The sequence below is a fragment of the Hyla sarda genome, chromosome 12, assembly GCF_029499605.1.
Source record: "Hyla sarda isolate aHylSar1 chromosome 12, aHylSar1.hap1, whole genome shotgun sequence".
Lineage (NCBI taxonomy): Eukaryota > Metazoa > Chordata > Amphibia > Anura > Hylidae > Hyla > Hyla sarda.
The window spans coordinates 68,263,186-68,277,841 of NC_079200.1; the positions used below are offsets into that span (position 1 = coordinate 68,263,186).

At 45.0% G+C, this 14,656-nt stretch overlaps 1 long non-coding RNA gene across 1 annotated transcript in view; it reads left to right on the top strand.

Moving 5' to 3' along the window:
* Positions 1-2,369: 2,369 nt before the first annotated feature.
* LOC130296831 (uncharacterized) overlaps positions 2,370-14,656 on the top strand; it is a 56,664-nt gene continuing 44,377 nt past the window's right edge. The window contains exon 1 of the long non-coding RNA XR_008849304.1: positions 2,370-2,481. This is a non-coding gene — a long non-coding RNA (uncharacterized LOC130296831). The remainder of the gene's footprint in view (positions 2,482-14,656) is intronic.

The following is a 14,656-nucleotide window of genomic DNA, read 5'->3' on the forward strand; positions in this document are numbered from 1 at the left end:
CCACGGTGATGGTCCCTACTTACAATAAGTGAGGGTAGTCCAGTCAAAATAATAAACTATAATGCAGACGGAGGTCGGGACACAGAATGGAATCACTCAGACTAACTGAAATAATAACTAAACATACACACAATAAATCGCTGTCCACAGTCTGAGTCGATACCAAGAGGTTACAGATAAGCCAATTCACAAAGCCAGGAGAAGAGTCAGAGAGGAGAGCGAAAGGGTGAAAATGCCAGATATAACAGATACAATATAAATGTGAGCTAGGAGTACACTGAGCTCTTTAGCAGGCAAGGATTGGGAGTAGACTGCCAGGTTATATAGGCCCCGATCAGGTGCTCACATCAAGGTCAGCTGACCAGTCCAGACAGCTGGGCGTAGCCTAAAACAAAACAGAGAGAGCTTTCACAACCGTTTAACCCCACGGGTTCTGACAGGCTGTCTGTTATTGGGCCCTGTTGTTGTCACTGTTATGGGGGCACTGTGGCTGTCACATGTCACTGTGGATGTCAGTGTTATGGGACAATTCCTTTAGAATTCTTAAAAGTTAAGACAGTTGCAGTTATAATTTTCATATAATGTTGGTTCAGATGTGGCATCAGACCTGGTAGTGGGGCTATCTGTTATGTTAATTTTAGTTTCCAGATAAACATATCCTGTAAACAGTGGATATTGGTCTTGTTCTCCCCCTCAGCTCTGGAAAGTCCCATGGACTTCATTTTTACAGCTGATATTTTTCGTCTCCATAATTGTGCATATTCTTTTCTCCTCTGTCCACATTCCCTAACAGGAGCGGCGGCAGCGATGGCGATTATCAACGAAAATTATACATTGTGTTATTAATGCACTCTGACGGCAGGTCAAGGAATTGTTGTTAATATCAATTTAATGGCGCTGAGAGGATGAAAAATGGCTGAACGCACCGAGCGGAGACGCATTATAAAGGTGTTAATAGGCATCTAAGTGTCTCCATAGTAGTTGGTGTCATTATGAGACGCGTGTAATTGGTGCTCTTAACTCTTCACCTAACATCAGTGCCAGCGAAGGGGGGAGACACAGCTACAGGAGAGGATATGGAGATTCAGTTGAGTAGCTATACAGGTAGCAATGGTCGCCATGGCGACCGGGCCCCTGCTCAAGGGGGGCCCTGCGGGCCTCCCTTGCCATATTTACTTGATGGCCGGCAATCATTACTTAACAGTTAGCGCTGATGATGAACAGGAACGTAAGGGAGACCAGATAAGGGCAGGGCAATGTCCCCCGGCCCCAAGTAAAGTCGGCTGGGGGAAGGGACACTGCCGCTTTAAGAGCAGTAGACGTTGGAAGCACGTACCTGACGTCACGGTCCCTGCCCCAGCTGCGCAGGAAAAGGAGGAATCCCGCCGCCGCCTAGAGATGGTGCATCCTCCCCGCAATATGAGGAGGTGGACGAGGCTATAAACGAATGACGGAAGGTTAAAGGTGAGAGTGGCGGGGGAGGGTTTGCTGACTAGAAGAGCATGGAGCAGTGTTTCCCAACCAGGGTGCCTTCAGCTGTGGCCAAACTACAACTCCCAGCGTGCCTGGACAGCCAAAAAAGGAGCATGGAGTAGGAGAGAGGGGTGAGGGTTGGCAGAGGAGTATAAAGGATCACTGGCGGTGGTAGAGGAGTTTTGCGAATTACGGGGGGAGGGGCAGGAAAGTGTAAAGGAGAAAGCAACAAAGTAGTCTTGGGGAGACTTGGGAACCTGGGGGAAGGGGGAGGGGGCAAAGAGGTCTAGAGAAGAATGAATGAGGGTCTGGGGGACTTAGGGATCTGAAAAAGAAAGGGTCTGGAGGAGGACTAAGGGGTCTGGGGGGAATAAGCTCTTGTCCACACTGCGGACATTCTGCTGACAGAATTCAGCTGCAGAAATCCGCTTGCAGTAGAGTCCTATTGTTTTCAATGGGATTCTTCTGCTCTGTGCATACTGTGGAATCACTGCAGCGGACATTCAGCGGCACCTGCTCCAAGTGGACATTCTGCTGACAAAATGTCTGCAGTGTGGATGAGCCCTTAGGGGTCTAAAGGAGGGACTTAGAGGGTCATTTTCAGGGTCATGATGTCTGGCGAGGTATATTTAGGGGGCACATTGTGTGGCAGAGTTATATTTAGGGGGCACATTGTGTGGCAGAGTTATATTTAGGGGGCACATTGTGTGGCAGAGTTATGTTTAGGGGGCACATTGTGTGGCAGAGTTATATTTAGGGGGCACATTGTGTGGCAGAGTTATATTTAGGGGGCACATTGTGTGGCAGACTTATATTTAGGGGGCACATTGTGTGACAGGGTTCTAATTGTTGTTGTCATACAGGGGACGTGGATTTGCTGACAAAGTGAGGACCCAATAATTTCCAGACATCAGACTCGGCAGGGGAAGATGTAACTGGAAGATGACCTGGCTTCTGGGACAGATGAAGAAGAAAAGAAAAGGAAAGACAACATAGAAGACGTCTATTGTGAGTCAAATCACAGTTTAGTCTGTCTGTTTCCCATCATTGCTGTAGTCACTTATAAGATTTGCAGGGGTTATTGGTGAATCTGTACCCCAATCTGCGGCTCTCCAGCTGTTACAAAACGACAACTCCCATAATGTCTGAAGCTCTCTAGGCATGATGGGAGTTGTAGATTTTGCAACCGCTGGACATCCACTTGTACCAAGGTGATTTTCAGACTGTGCAGACCATTTTATTTTGGTCTGCTGGGACCCCCACCCAAAAGACATGGGCTGCATAGTCTAATATACCCGGGCCTATTTTTGGTCCCGGTCCGCCCCTGCTTGCCACATTAATTGTAGTGTGTTGTGTGAAGCGCAGCTGCCCGACACTTGAGAAGACAACTGACAAGCTGCTTTGTCCAAATCACTCTCCTGGCCAGCCTACCGAAGCCGGTACGGATGCTTTTTCCCTTAAAGGGGTACTCCGGTGCTTAGACATCTTATCCCCTATCCAAAAGATAGGGGATAAGATGTCTGATCGTGGGGGTCCCGCCGCTGGGGACCCCCGTTATCTTGCACGCAGCACCCCAGTTTAAATCAGTCCCCGGAGCATGTTCGCTCCGGGTTTGATTACCGGCGACCACGGGGCCGTCAGCGTGTGACATCACGCCCCCTCCCATAGGCTTGCATTGAGGGGCGGAGCGTGATGTCACACGGGGGCGGAGGCGTGACATCACACGCCGACAGCCCCGTGGTCGCCGGTAATCAGACCAGGAGCGAACGTGCTCCGGGGACTGATTTAAACTGGGGTGCTGCGTGCAAGATCACGGGGGTCCCCAGCGTCGGGACTCCCGCGATCAGGCATCTTATCCCCTATCCTTTGGATAAGCACCGGAGTACTCCTTTAAGGACATGGCATGCTGCAAATATATACGGCACTGCAGCATGTAACTTTGCGCACAGCGCCGTACATTTGGGGCTCGGCTATGAAGTGAGCGCAGGAGCTTTAAGGTTAGTTGGGGGACCTAGGGCAACTTTTTGCATCAGGGCCCTGTGGTTTCTAGCTACGCCCCTTGGGAGATTATATCAAGCATGGTGAGCTTAGATATATTGGTCAGCATACAGTATCACATATGGCTGGCTTAGATACAGCAGCTAAACCCACAGTATTGCACATCAAAGGCTAAAATATACAGGTCACCAGACAGTATTCCACATGATGGGCTTAGATACATAGATCAACAAACAGCATCCACATTACAGACTTAGATATGCAGCTTAATACACAATATCACATAGGATAAGTTTAAAGGGGTACCCCCCTCAATGCAAGTCTATGGGAGACTTACATTGAGCGCAAATCTGGGCAAAACAACACCGATCCATCAGCAGTTATAAGCTTAAACCATTACTATTTCAAAAATAATAGGCATGTCATAGAGATATGTTAAAAGTTTTGATCGGCTGGGGTTTCACTGTTTTGATCCCCAGCGAGAAGGAGCTGCGAAAGTGCTTCTTTCCCTACGCGAGACATCTTATAGTAAGATTATGAAGCCCATCTCCTGCAGCTAGACAGGTAAAGCAGTGTGCCGGGAGAGAATGGTTTAGCTGGGCAATTCTTCTGGCATGTATTAGCAATTGGTGGCAGTCTGAACACCCAGACCCCGATCACAAGTGATCACAAGTTTTGACATGTCTCTAGCACATGTCAAAAGTTTTTTTAATGATAGCAATGCTTTAAGGAACTGTAGCTAGAGCACAACAAAGGAATGTTGGTGATGTCATGAAGGCTGTACAACAGTGGTCTTCAACCTGCGGACCTCCAGATGTTGCAAAACTACAACTCTCAGCATGTCCGGACAGCCGTTGGCTGTCCGGGCATGCTGGGAGTTGTAGTTTTGCAACATCTGGAGGTCCGCAGGTTGGCGACCACTGCTGTACAAGAAGCCCTGTGAGGAAGGGAGGGGGGGGGGCATAAAGGCAACTTTGAGAGAGGCTGAGCAGAAGTCTGTATTGGGGGCTGAGCAGCAGTCTGTATTGGGGGCTGAGCAGCAGTCTTAAAGCGGGAGGTGGGCACAAGTAAAAGTCTATATGAGCGAGGGGGCCATAGGCAGCAATCTATGTGTTCGTAGGGGGTGGAGGGGAGTAATCAGCAGTCTGTTTGAGAGGGGGGGGGGGCATTAGCAGCAATCAGCAGTCTGTGTGAGAGGGGGGCTGTGATCAGCAGCCTGTATGAGAAAGTGAAGCTATAAGCTGCAGTCTATGTGAGAGAGAAGCAGAACGAGCAGTATGAAAAGGTGGGGTTGTGATGGTGGGGATGACTGCAGAAGCGAGGGGCCACAGATCTCTTAGTATAGTCTGTGTGGGAGAAGAAAAAACAAGAGGCCGGAGAGGGCGCCTCCTGTGATACCATTTGGGAAAAGAGAAAGTGAGAGGGGAAGGAGATGCGGGGCGTATTTACCCCTTAGGTAGTCGCTGCTCACCTTTGACCAAGTTTAAACTTGCATATCACCCCACAGAGCGGGGGTTACAAAAAGAGCCGGAACCACTGCTAGGCCTGAGGTTGCAGGTGAGGTAGAACCGTCTCCATGAGAAATACAAGAAGTGGTCGAGCAAAAGAACCTCTGGGTGGCGCTGCTGGTTCCGTGGATAGGTGTAATGAACCAAATACGGAGAAGAGTAGGTTTAAAAGCTGGGAGGTTTATTGCATAACAATAAAAACAATAAAACCAGTGCAGAATAAGATATTAGTATAGTCTGCAGACTTTGGGAGTAGTCATCATGCCGGTCTGGCTCAGATGGAGTAGAAAAGAGGAGCAAACATCCATATCCAAAGAATTCACCGCTGGGTGTTATAGTTCTGTTCTCTGCAACTGCACCTGATTTGTAAACTTTTGGGGGTATGGGGGAATGAGGGACCTTCCAAAAATTTGGTACGGGGTTCAGCCTTTTCTAGTTACACTCCTGAATCCCACGTGAGATGCTTGGCTACACGACTTTTCAGACAGTATTGCACATGACAGGATTAGATACACATCTCAACAGACAGTATCACATATGATAGGATTAGATACATTTTGTAGCAGATTGATTTAAATCATGATGAATGAATTTTTTGCAGCTCTGTAAACTGTGGCGTGTTGTTAACTATTTCTGCACCTTCACTAGTACCTGTATCTTCTCACAAATGACCTCTCTGCGAGACAAGATGTTTGCCTTTGTCTATAATAGCAGCATTAATATTCTGCGCAGGAAAACTCCCATTCTCCGCACATTGGGCTGATTGATCTCACCGGAGCCAAATATTACAGAGCGATCACTTGTTTATTCAACATTTATTTCTTCAGACTTGTTACCAAACTATTATAGAGATGGATAGAAATAGAGGGATGTAAGCAATGGGCCAAATTTCCATGCGCTATTACAAAAAATTTATTCAACACCTTTTTTCAATGTATTGCAAATATACTAAAATATCTAGAAATGATATCTAGTAAGAAACATAACTCGCCAATGTGGGAACTTCCATGATTCCATTCTGTCTGCCCATAGTCCATTTAGCTCCTGGATCAGTTCCAGAACTGGAGGTGGCATCTAGCCGCCTTACTTTAGCCTATAAATAATATAATAGTCCTTCCCTTCAGTTCTGACCTATTGAAGTATTGTTCTGTGTTTAATCACTGAACCAAAAACTGACTAAAACATGACTTTTATTAGACTTAGTTAAAACTCCCCATTTATATCGAAATGTCACATGACACGATAAGATACTTGGAAAAGTCAGATACACCACAAAGAATCAGTCTTTACATCTCCACAAAAAAGATACTCCAGACACTCCCAAGTTGAGAGTTTGTATGGCTTGTGGTATAGGATAAATGGCTACTGGCGCAAGGTTTATCTATCTGATCATATCTGGTTTATCTATAGAAGGTGCCCTTCATCCTACATATATTATTTCTACTATTAATGTATGATAAAACAGATACAGACATAAGCTGTGTAATTGTCCCTGTGTCGACATGTTTCCCCCTGAAAATGTTGTGGTTCATCAGGGTACTAAATTCCATTTACACAAAGCCCAGGGTTTTTGTTGAACAATTGTAAACTTTACTGAACTCCTGAAACAGTACACTACAACGCAGTAATTTTAAAATGTTGCTTGAATTTAATACAGGTCTTGTAGCACAACAAAGCAGAATCTTGTCCCTAGTCACTGCCCCCTTAAGATTGTGTGTTGTGCACAGACTATGCTTTTTGCTGATTTTTTTTCTTTGGTGCTTTTGCACTTTGACTTGTAGATGTCTATTGCATATGTACAGTATGTGACTCTGTGATGTACTAGCTTGTGTCCTAATCTCTTGAACTAACTGGACAAGGATCTTTATGTCTTATAGACAATGCTGAGACAGGTCACCTTTGTTGCATCCAGTAGAAATTCCACTGCTTAGTAGTGTTGAGCGGCATAGGCCATATTCGAATTCGCGAATATTCGCGAATATATGGACGAATATTCGTCATATATTCGCTAAATTCGCACATTCGTAATATTCGCGTTTTATTTTCACACATGCGAAAATTAGCATATAAAAAATTAGCATATGCGAAATATTAGCATATGCTAAAATTAGCATATGCAAAATTTCGCATAGGCGAAAATTCGCACATCAGTCTCACACAGTAGTATTAGAGCCTTCTTTACACCACACAAGCTGGAAGCAGAGAGGGGTGATCACTCTGATGTGTACTGTGAAAAGAAAAAAAAGAATATTCGGAATTACGAATATATAGTGCTATATTCGCGAATATTCGTGAATTCGCGAATATGCGATATTTGCGAATAAAATTCGCATTAGCTGTGTGGCACTGGACATCCGGTGTTTTCGCAACTAAGCCCATGTATATATCTTCTCTCTAATGCTACCTATTTCTTTTTGTCTTTCTTTAGAGGGCTTTAGAGGGCAGTTCTGGGCTGGTATTTTTTTTCCCGTTTATGCTAATTAGGCCCAAATTGGACATTTTCACTTACTCACATTTGTTGCAAAGGTTTAGACACAACATTAAACACTGTTATACAGACTGTGCATTCCCTACTTTACATTGTAGCAGAGGGTCATTTCTTCAGTATTGTCACATGAAAAGATAGAAAAAAATATTTACAAAAATGTGAGGGGTGGACTCACTTATGTGTGATACTTTATCTCTCCCCGGTCTCTCTTGTGTAAATTGCCATAATTCCACATTTAATTGCCATTTTATTAGGTTCAATTGCTTGTTAACACAAATAGCCAGTCAGCCAATCACATGGCATTTAGTCATGCAGATGTGGTCAAGGCACCTTGCTAAAGTTCAAACCGAGTATCAGAATGAGAAAGAGGTTATAGTTAAGTGAACTTGGCATGGTTGTTGATGCCAGACGGGCTGGTCTTAGTAATTTAGAAACGACTTATCTCATGCAATTTCCACACACAACCATCTCTAGGGTTTACAGAGAATGGTCCGAAAAAGAGACAATATCCAGTGAGCAGCAGTTGTGTGAATGAAAATGCCTTGTTGATGGCAACAGTCAGAGGAGAATGGGCAGACTGGTTCGAGATGATATAATGGCAACAGTAACTCAAATAACCACATGCTACAGCCAAGGTATGCAAAATATTATCTCTGAACGCACAACACATCATCCCTTAAGTCTAAGTTTCCACTTGGTTTTTTTCTGGCAGTTTTTGGAATACAACCACTGCAGTTTTTGAGCCAAAGCCAGAAATGTATTCAAAAGGAATATGACATATAAAGGAAGGACTTACACTTCTCCTCCCTTACGGATCCACTTCTGACTTTGGCTCAAAAACTGCAGTGGTAGTATTCCAAAAACTGCCAGAGAAAAACCAAGTGGAAACTTAGCCTAAAGCAGATGTACTACAGTAGCAGAAAACCACACCAGGTGCCATTCCTGCCAGCTAAGAACAGTAAACTACAATTCAAGGCTACATTTCACACAGGGATCAACATTGGACAATAGAAGACTGGAAGAACATTTCCTGGTCTCATGAGTCTCCATTCCAGCTGTAACATTCAGATGTCAGGGTCAGAATTTGGCATAAACAACATGAAAGCATGGATCCATCCTGCCTTGAATCAACAGTTCAGGCTGGTTGTGGTGTAATGGTGTGGGGGACATTTTCTTGGCACACTTTGGGCCTCTTAGTACCAAATGAGCATCATATGAATGGGACAATATTGTTGCTGACCATGTCAATCCAATTATTACTATGTTGGACCCATCCTTTGATCACTACTTCCCCCAGGATAATGCGCCATGTCACAAATATCATATCATCTCATGCAGGACAATAAGGTCACTGGACTCCAATGGCCCCCACAGTCATCAGATCTCAATTCAATACATCACCTTTGGGATTTGGTGGAATGAGAGATTTGCATCATAAATGTGCAGCTGACAAATCTGCAGCAACTGTGTGATGTCATCATGTCCTTATGGAGAAACTGTGTGATGTCATCATGTCCATATGGAGGAACTGTGTGATGTCATTATGTCCATATGGAGAAACTGTGTGATGTCATCATGTCCATATGGAGGAACTGTGTGATGTCATCATGTCCATATGGAGGAGCTGTGTGATGTCATCATGTCCATATGGAGGAGCTGTGTGATGTCATCATGTCCATATGGAGAAACTGTGATGTCATCATGTCTATATGAATAAACTGTGTGATGTCATTGTGTCCATATGGAGAAACTGTGTGATGTCATCATGTCCATATGGAGGAACTGTGTGATGTCATCATGTCCATATGGAGGAACTTTGTGATGTCATCATGTCCATATGGAGGAACTTTGTGATGTCATCATGTCCATATGGAGGAACTTTGTGATGTCATCATGTCCATAAGGAGAAACTGTGTGATGTCATCATGTCCATATGGAGAAACTTTGTGATGTCATCATGTCCATATGGGGAACCTGTGTGATGTCATTATGTCCATATGGAGAAACTGTGTGATGTCATCATGTCCATATGGAGGAACTTTGTGATGTCATCATGTCCATATGGAGGAACTGTGTGATGTCATCATGTCCATATGCAGAACTTTGTGATGTCATCATGTCAATATGGAGGAACTGTGTGATGTCATCATGTCCATATGGAGAAACTGTGAGATGTCATCATGTCCATATGGAGGAACTGTGTGATGTCATCATGTCCATATGGAGGAACTGTGTGATGTCATCAAGTCCATATGGAGGAACTGTGTGATGTCATCATGTCCATATGGAGGAACTGTGCGATGTCATCATGTCTTAAAGGAGTACTCCCCTGGAAAACATTTTTTTTTAAATCAACTGGTGCCAGAAAGTTAAACAGATTTGCTAATTACTTCTATTTAAAAATCTTAACCCTTCCGGTACTTATCATCTGCTGTTTGTTCCAGAGGAAGTTATTTTCTTTTTGAATATCCTTTCTGTCTGACCACAGTGCTCTCTGGTGATATCTCTGTCCATTTTAGGAACTGTCCAGAGTAGGAGCAAATCCCCATAGCAAACCTATCCTGCTCTGGACAGTTCCTAAAATGGACAGAGGTGTTAGCAGAGAGCACTGTCTTCAGACAGAAAGGAAATTCAAAAAGAAAAGAACTTCCTGTGGAGTATACTGCAGCTGATAAGTACTGGAAGGTTTTTGATTTTTAAATAGAAGTAATTTACAAAACTTTCTGGCACCAGTTGGTTAAAAAAAAATAAAAAAATGTTTTCCAGGGGAGTACCCCTTTAGGTAAACTTCCATGATTTCATTCCACATCTCTAATCCATGTATGTCCTTCCAAGGCTCTCTAGTTTGGCATAAATGGGCTGTGGAGGAAAGTAATGGAAGTTCAAAGTACTTTATCCTAGGACACTTTTATAAGCTCCTTGGGGGTGGGGCCAAGTTTGCCTTACATAGAACATAGCACAATAGGAGCCATTTTAGCTATAAACTAAAAGGTGCTGTGGCGGCGGGGTGTATGGTGCAGGGCAGATGTTGTTACCCTAGGGGCAGATGGCATTAACCCCTTGTATTCGTGATGCCAGGGCGTGGTTTAGCCTATGACCACCCGAAGGTATACCGCTAGATCCTGGGCTAGGCACGGGGGCAATAAAGACTCCGACGCCAAGTTACGGACAATGGTAGCTTAACTGAGGGTAGACCATTGGTAAAGTCTATAAAGTTCTGCCAGAGTTGACCAGTGAAGCAGAGACCTTAAGGGCTTGTTGGGACTTGTTGTAGGACTGGACAATTGAATGCAGACCATGCTGACTTGACAGATGACAGGGGCTGACTTGACTTGACTCATAAAGCTGTGACTTTATCTTACTTGACTTGATGGTGGCTGCAGGACTTGACTTTGAGGTCTCCAACACTCTGGACACACACACTAGGCACGACTGCACTGGACCTCAGCTTAGCAGAAGAGCAGAGCTCAAAGAGAGAAGCTCCACCCAGGGCTTATATGGGTAGATTAGCAGGGAGCCCATAGGTCACTCTTGGGATCACCTGGTCACTGGTACCTCCTGGGTAACAATCACATGATTGATTTATCACATGGTATAACTCTTAAAGTAACATTACATTATATAACACTTTACATGGTAAAACATATTTACAATGGGGAAACAAGTGTAGGGGGCCTTGGGGACACTGAAGGAGACTGCCTGACAGGACAGCAGGAGCACGGGGTAACACCTCCCGTACTGGTTCACCACAGTGCTATAAACTATAACAATGCATGAGATAAGAACAGATTGAACTACATTAAATTAATCAGAGAACATTCTGGAGGTTAGTGTCACTTTAAATCTCTCCATCCTGAGCTGCTCTGTCTCCCTCTTTACAGCGAGTCATATGAACCAAAATGCTTTGAAAAAGGAAAAAAAAAGATTTTAATTAGATAAATACATTAAAAAAAGATTTTGTGACTTTTTTTGCCGCTAGCAACTGTAATAATCATTAAAATTTAGCATTGGGGTAAAAGAGGGAAGAGACGTCTGAGGCCAATACAACATTTTCTCTAATGTTATCATTTATTGACTAGACTCGAGTAAACTCATATTGCTAATACAGTTCAGTCTGTTCAGTGTAATGTGCGAGTGGTACGCCCTGCCGCCGCATGCGGGAACAGACTGATTAATCCGTGCAATTAGGTTTAACACTTAATGATAACAAGTGTAAGAAGTTGCCGGATCCGACAACTGCGCCACAAAAACATCAACTCCCAATGAGATAAGTTATTTCTAATTAACTCGAAAATATTTTACAAAAAATGTTCTAACCACGTGGTCATTAGGGAAACGCTGTTTTCCTTGCCCATAAACTGACTTAGTTAGGGATTACATTTTAAAACTTTACGGTTTACAATGAAGAAATTAAAAATTATTTCTAAAATGTGAGAATTTTGATCTGACGTCAATTCTGTCTTGAGTATAAAGAAAAGACACTGAATACTAATGGAAGGTAAAATATCTACATCACTGAATATTCAGTTGCTATGATAAGTGCACTTATTGGGGTTACTGTGATGTCACTGAGTTATTTCAGAGCCTGTGATGTCATTGAATAGTTATTGAGGTGCTTTAAAGGGGTACTCGGGGATAAGATGTCTGATCGTGAGGGTCCCGCCGCTGGGGATCCCCGAGACCTCCCTGTTGCACCAGGCAGAGTGTCGGGTACAGCGCCGGAGGCTCATGCCGCCACGACCACGCCCCCTCCCATAGACTTGCATTGAGGGGGCGTGACCGTGATGTCACCATCGGCCGTGCCCGTGATGAGCCTCTGCTCCGCATCGCCAGTCATCCGGCATTGAGCAAAGTTTGCTCCATGCACCGGATGTCTGGGGTGCCGCAGCGGGACCCCCACGTTCAGACGTCTGATCCCCTATACTTTGGATAGGGGATAAGATGTCTAGGGATAGAGTACCGTGTGGTAACCTAGTCTTAGCGATAACACCCCACAGAGCGCTGTTTCTTTTGTTTTGCAGGGAGTCACAGTTAGCAGGATAGGGCGAGGAGCAGTGGTGGGTAATTTAAGGTAAGCAGAAGGGTGGGAGTATAACAGGTGAATGAGATAAACAAATGGGCCTCCAAAACCAAACCTATTTAGAACCCTGTGTAGAAAAATCCAAGAGACACTGTCAAAAGCTTTGTTAATATCTAGTGCCAACAACATAAGGGGCATGGAGGAGGAGTTGGCCCAGTGTACAACATTAAGGACCCTTCTGACATTGTCAGACACCTGACGCCCAGGATTGAACCCTACCTGGTAAGCATGGATCAACCTAGGGAGAAGCGTATTTAATCTGTGAGCCAGAATGGAGGTGAGGATTTTAGTGTCCAAATTTAGAAGAGAGATAGGGCGGTAATTAGAAACAATGGAAGGGTCGTTGCGGGGTTTGGGGGTGACTGTAATAAGGGCCTCTAGGAATTCAGGGGGAAGGGTAGGGGCATGTGAAATGTAGTTGAAGAGAGATACTAGGTGGGGGACGAGAATAGCAGAAAACTTTTTAAAGTATTGGGCAGATTGCTTGTCAGGTTCCAGGGCCATCCCCAGCTTCAGGGCAGCGACGGTAGAGGAGTCCTCTTCATATGAGATGGGAGCATTAAGGAAATCCCTGTCAGTAGCAGTGAGAGAGGGTAGAGGGACAGACTGAAAGAAGGTAGAGAGATGGGAGGAAAAATGAGGCGGTTGGTCCGGAGCAGAGTGGAGAGAGGGAAAAAAAAGAATGAAAGGCAGCGTAAATGTGGTCAGGATGGGAAGTGCAGGAGTCAGGGTGAAGCCAGATACTGTGCACACAATTCAGACGCTGTTTCTGCTTCAGCATGTTCGCCAAAAGTCTATCCGGCTTATTGGCAAAGCGGTAATACGTGGCCTTGGACCAACGTAGAGCCTATTCTACTTTTTGAGAGAGAATGGCGTTCAACTGGACCCTAGTATCCCGCAGCGCCCTCAGCAAGTAAGAAGAAGGGTTGCGCTGATGTGCAATAGAAAGATATGCTAGTTTATGTTCAAGCATATCCTGCTGGCGGCAGCAGTCCCGTTTAAGACCGGAAGCCACAATGATAAGGCAGCCTCTGATGTATGCCTTGTGCGCGGACCAGACCCATATGGGTTAGAAGATGGAGTGGCATTACAGGCAAAATATTACTCAAGAGTATCTGTAACAGTAGCTTTAACTACCGGATTACTCAATACAGACTCATTAAGTCTCCATCGAAATGGAGTTGACGGTCCACCCACAAGGTCCAGCTCAGCTAGCACCATATCATGGTCTGACCATGTAGACAATACATAACGAGCATACAATAAAATGGGGAGGGCATCGGAGTTAAAGGAGAAGTCCCCCATAGTGCCAGCAGTAAAAAAAATAAAGATATACATACCTTCCTCCGCTCCCCCGGGGCCGCCGGTCTCCGCCGCAATCCACTTCCTGGTTGCCGGTGGTCAGAGGAATCAGCCAATCACCAGCCGCAGCGCAGTCCGACTCGGCCGGCGATAGGCTGAGCGGCAGTGTGACGTTTTCGGCCCCGGCCGCAGGTGCCGGTGTAGTGAAGAATTTTGTGTCCTGAAGTGTTTTCACACTGCCGCTCAGCCTATCACCAGCCGAGTCGGACTGCGCTGCGGCTGGTGATTGGCTGACTCATCCGACCACCGCAACCAGGAAGTGGATTGCGGCGGAGACCGGAGAAGGTTACCGGAGACCCTGGGGGAACGGAGAAAGGTATGTACATCTTTATTTTTTTACTGCCGGCACTGTAGGGGACAATTTTTATGGTCTGGAGTTCTCCTTTAACAAGGGTACCGTCCTTTTTAGGACGAGTAACACTTTCCTTCAAAAGGTGGAAGGGAACATTGTTTTGTCCATTGTAGCAGGTTGGGGTAAAAACTTCCCCTGTATGGCCCTACTCTCACCCTATTAATTCCCTTCTTGGCAAGTATTACTCGCCCTAAAAAGTGCAGCCCCACACAGGAACCTCTCCCTAAAACCTCTCCAACTAAAAACCCTGGTAAATGGCAGTGTTTTTAGGTGGAAATAGGGACAGGCTCCTGTGTGGGGCCGCCCTTTTTAGGGTGAGTAACACTTGCCAAGAAGGGAATTAATAGTATAAGAGTAGGGCCTTAGGGGTAGTTTTTACCCCCTCCGGTTACAAT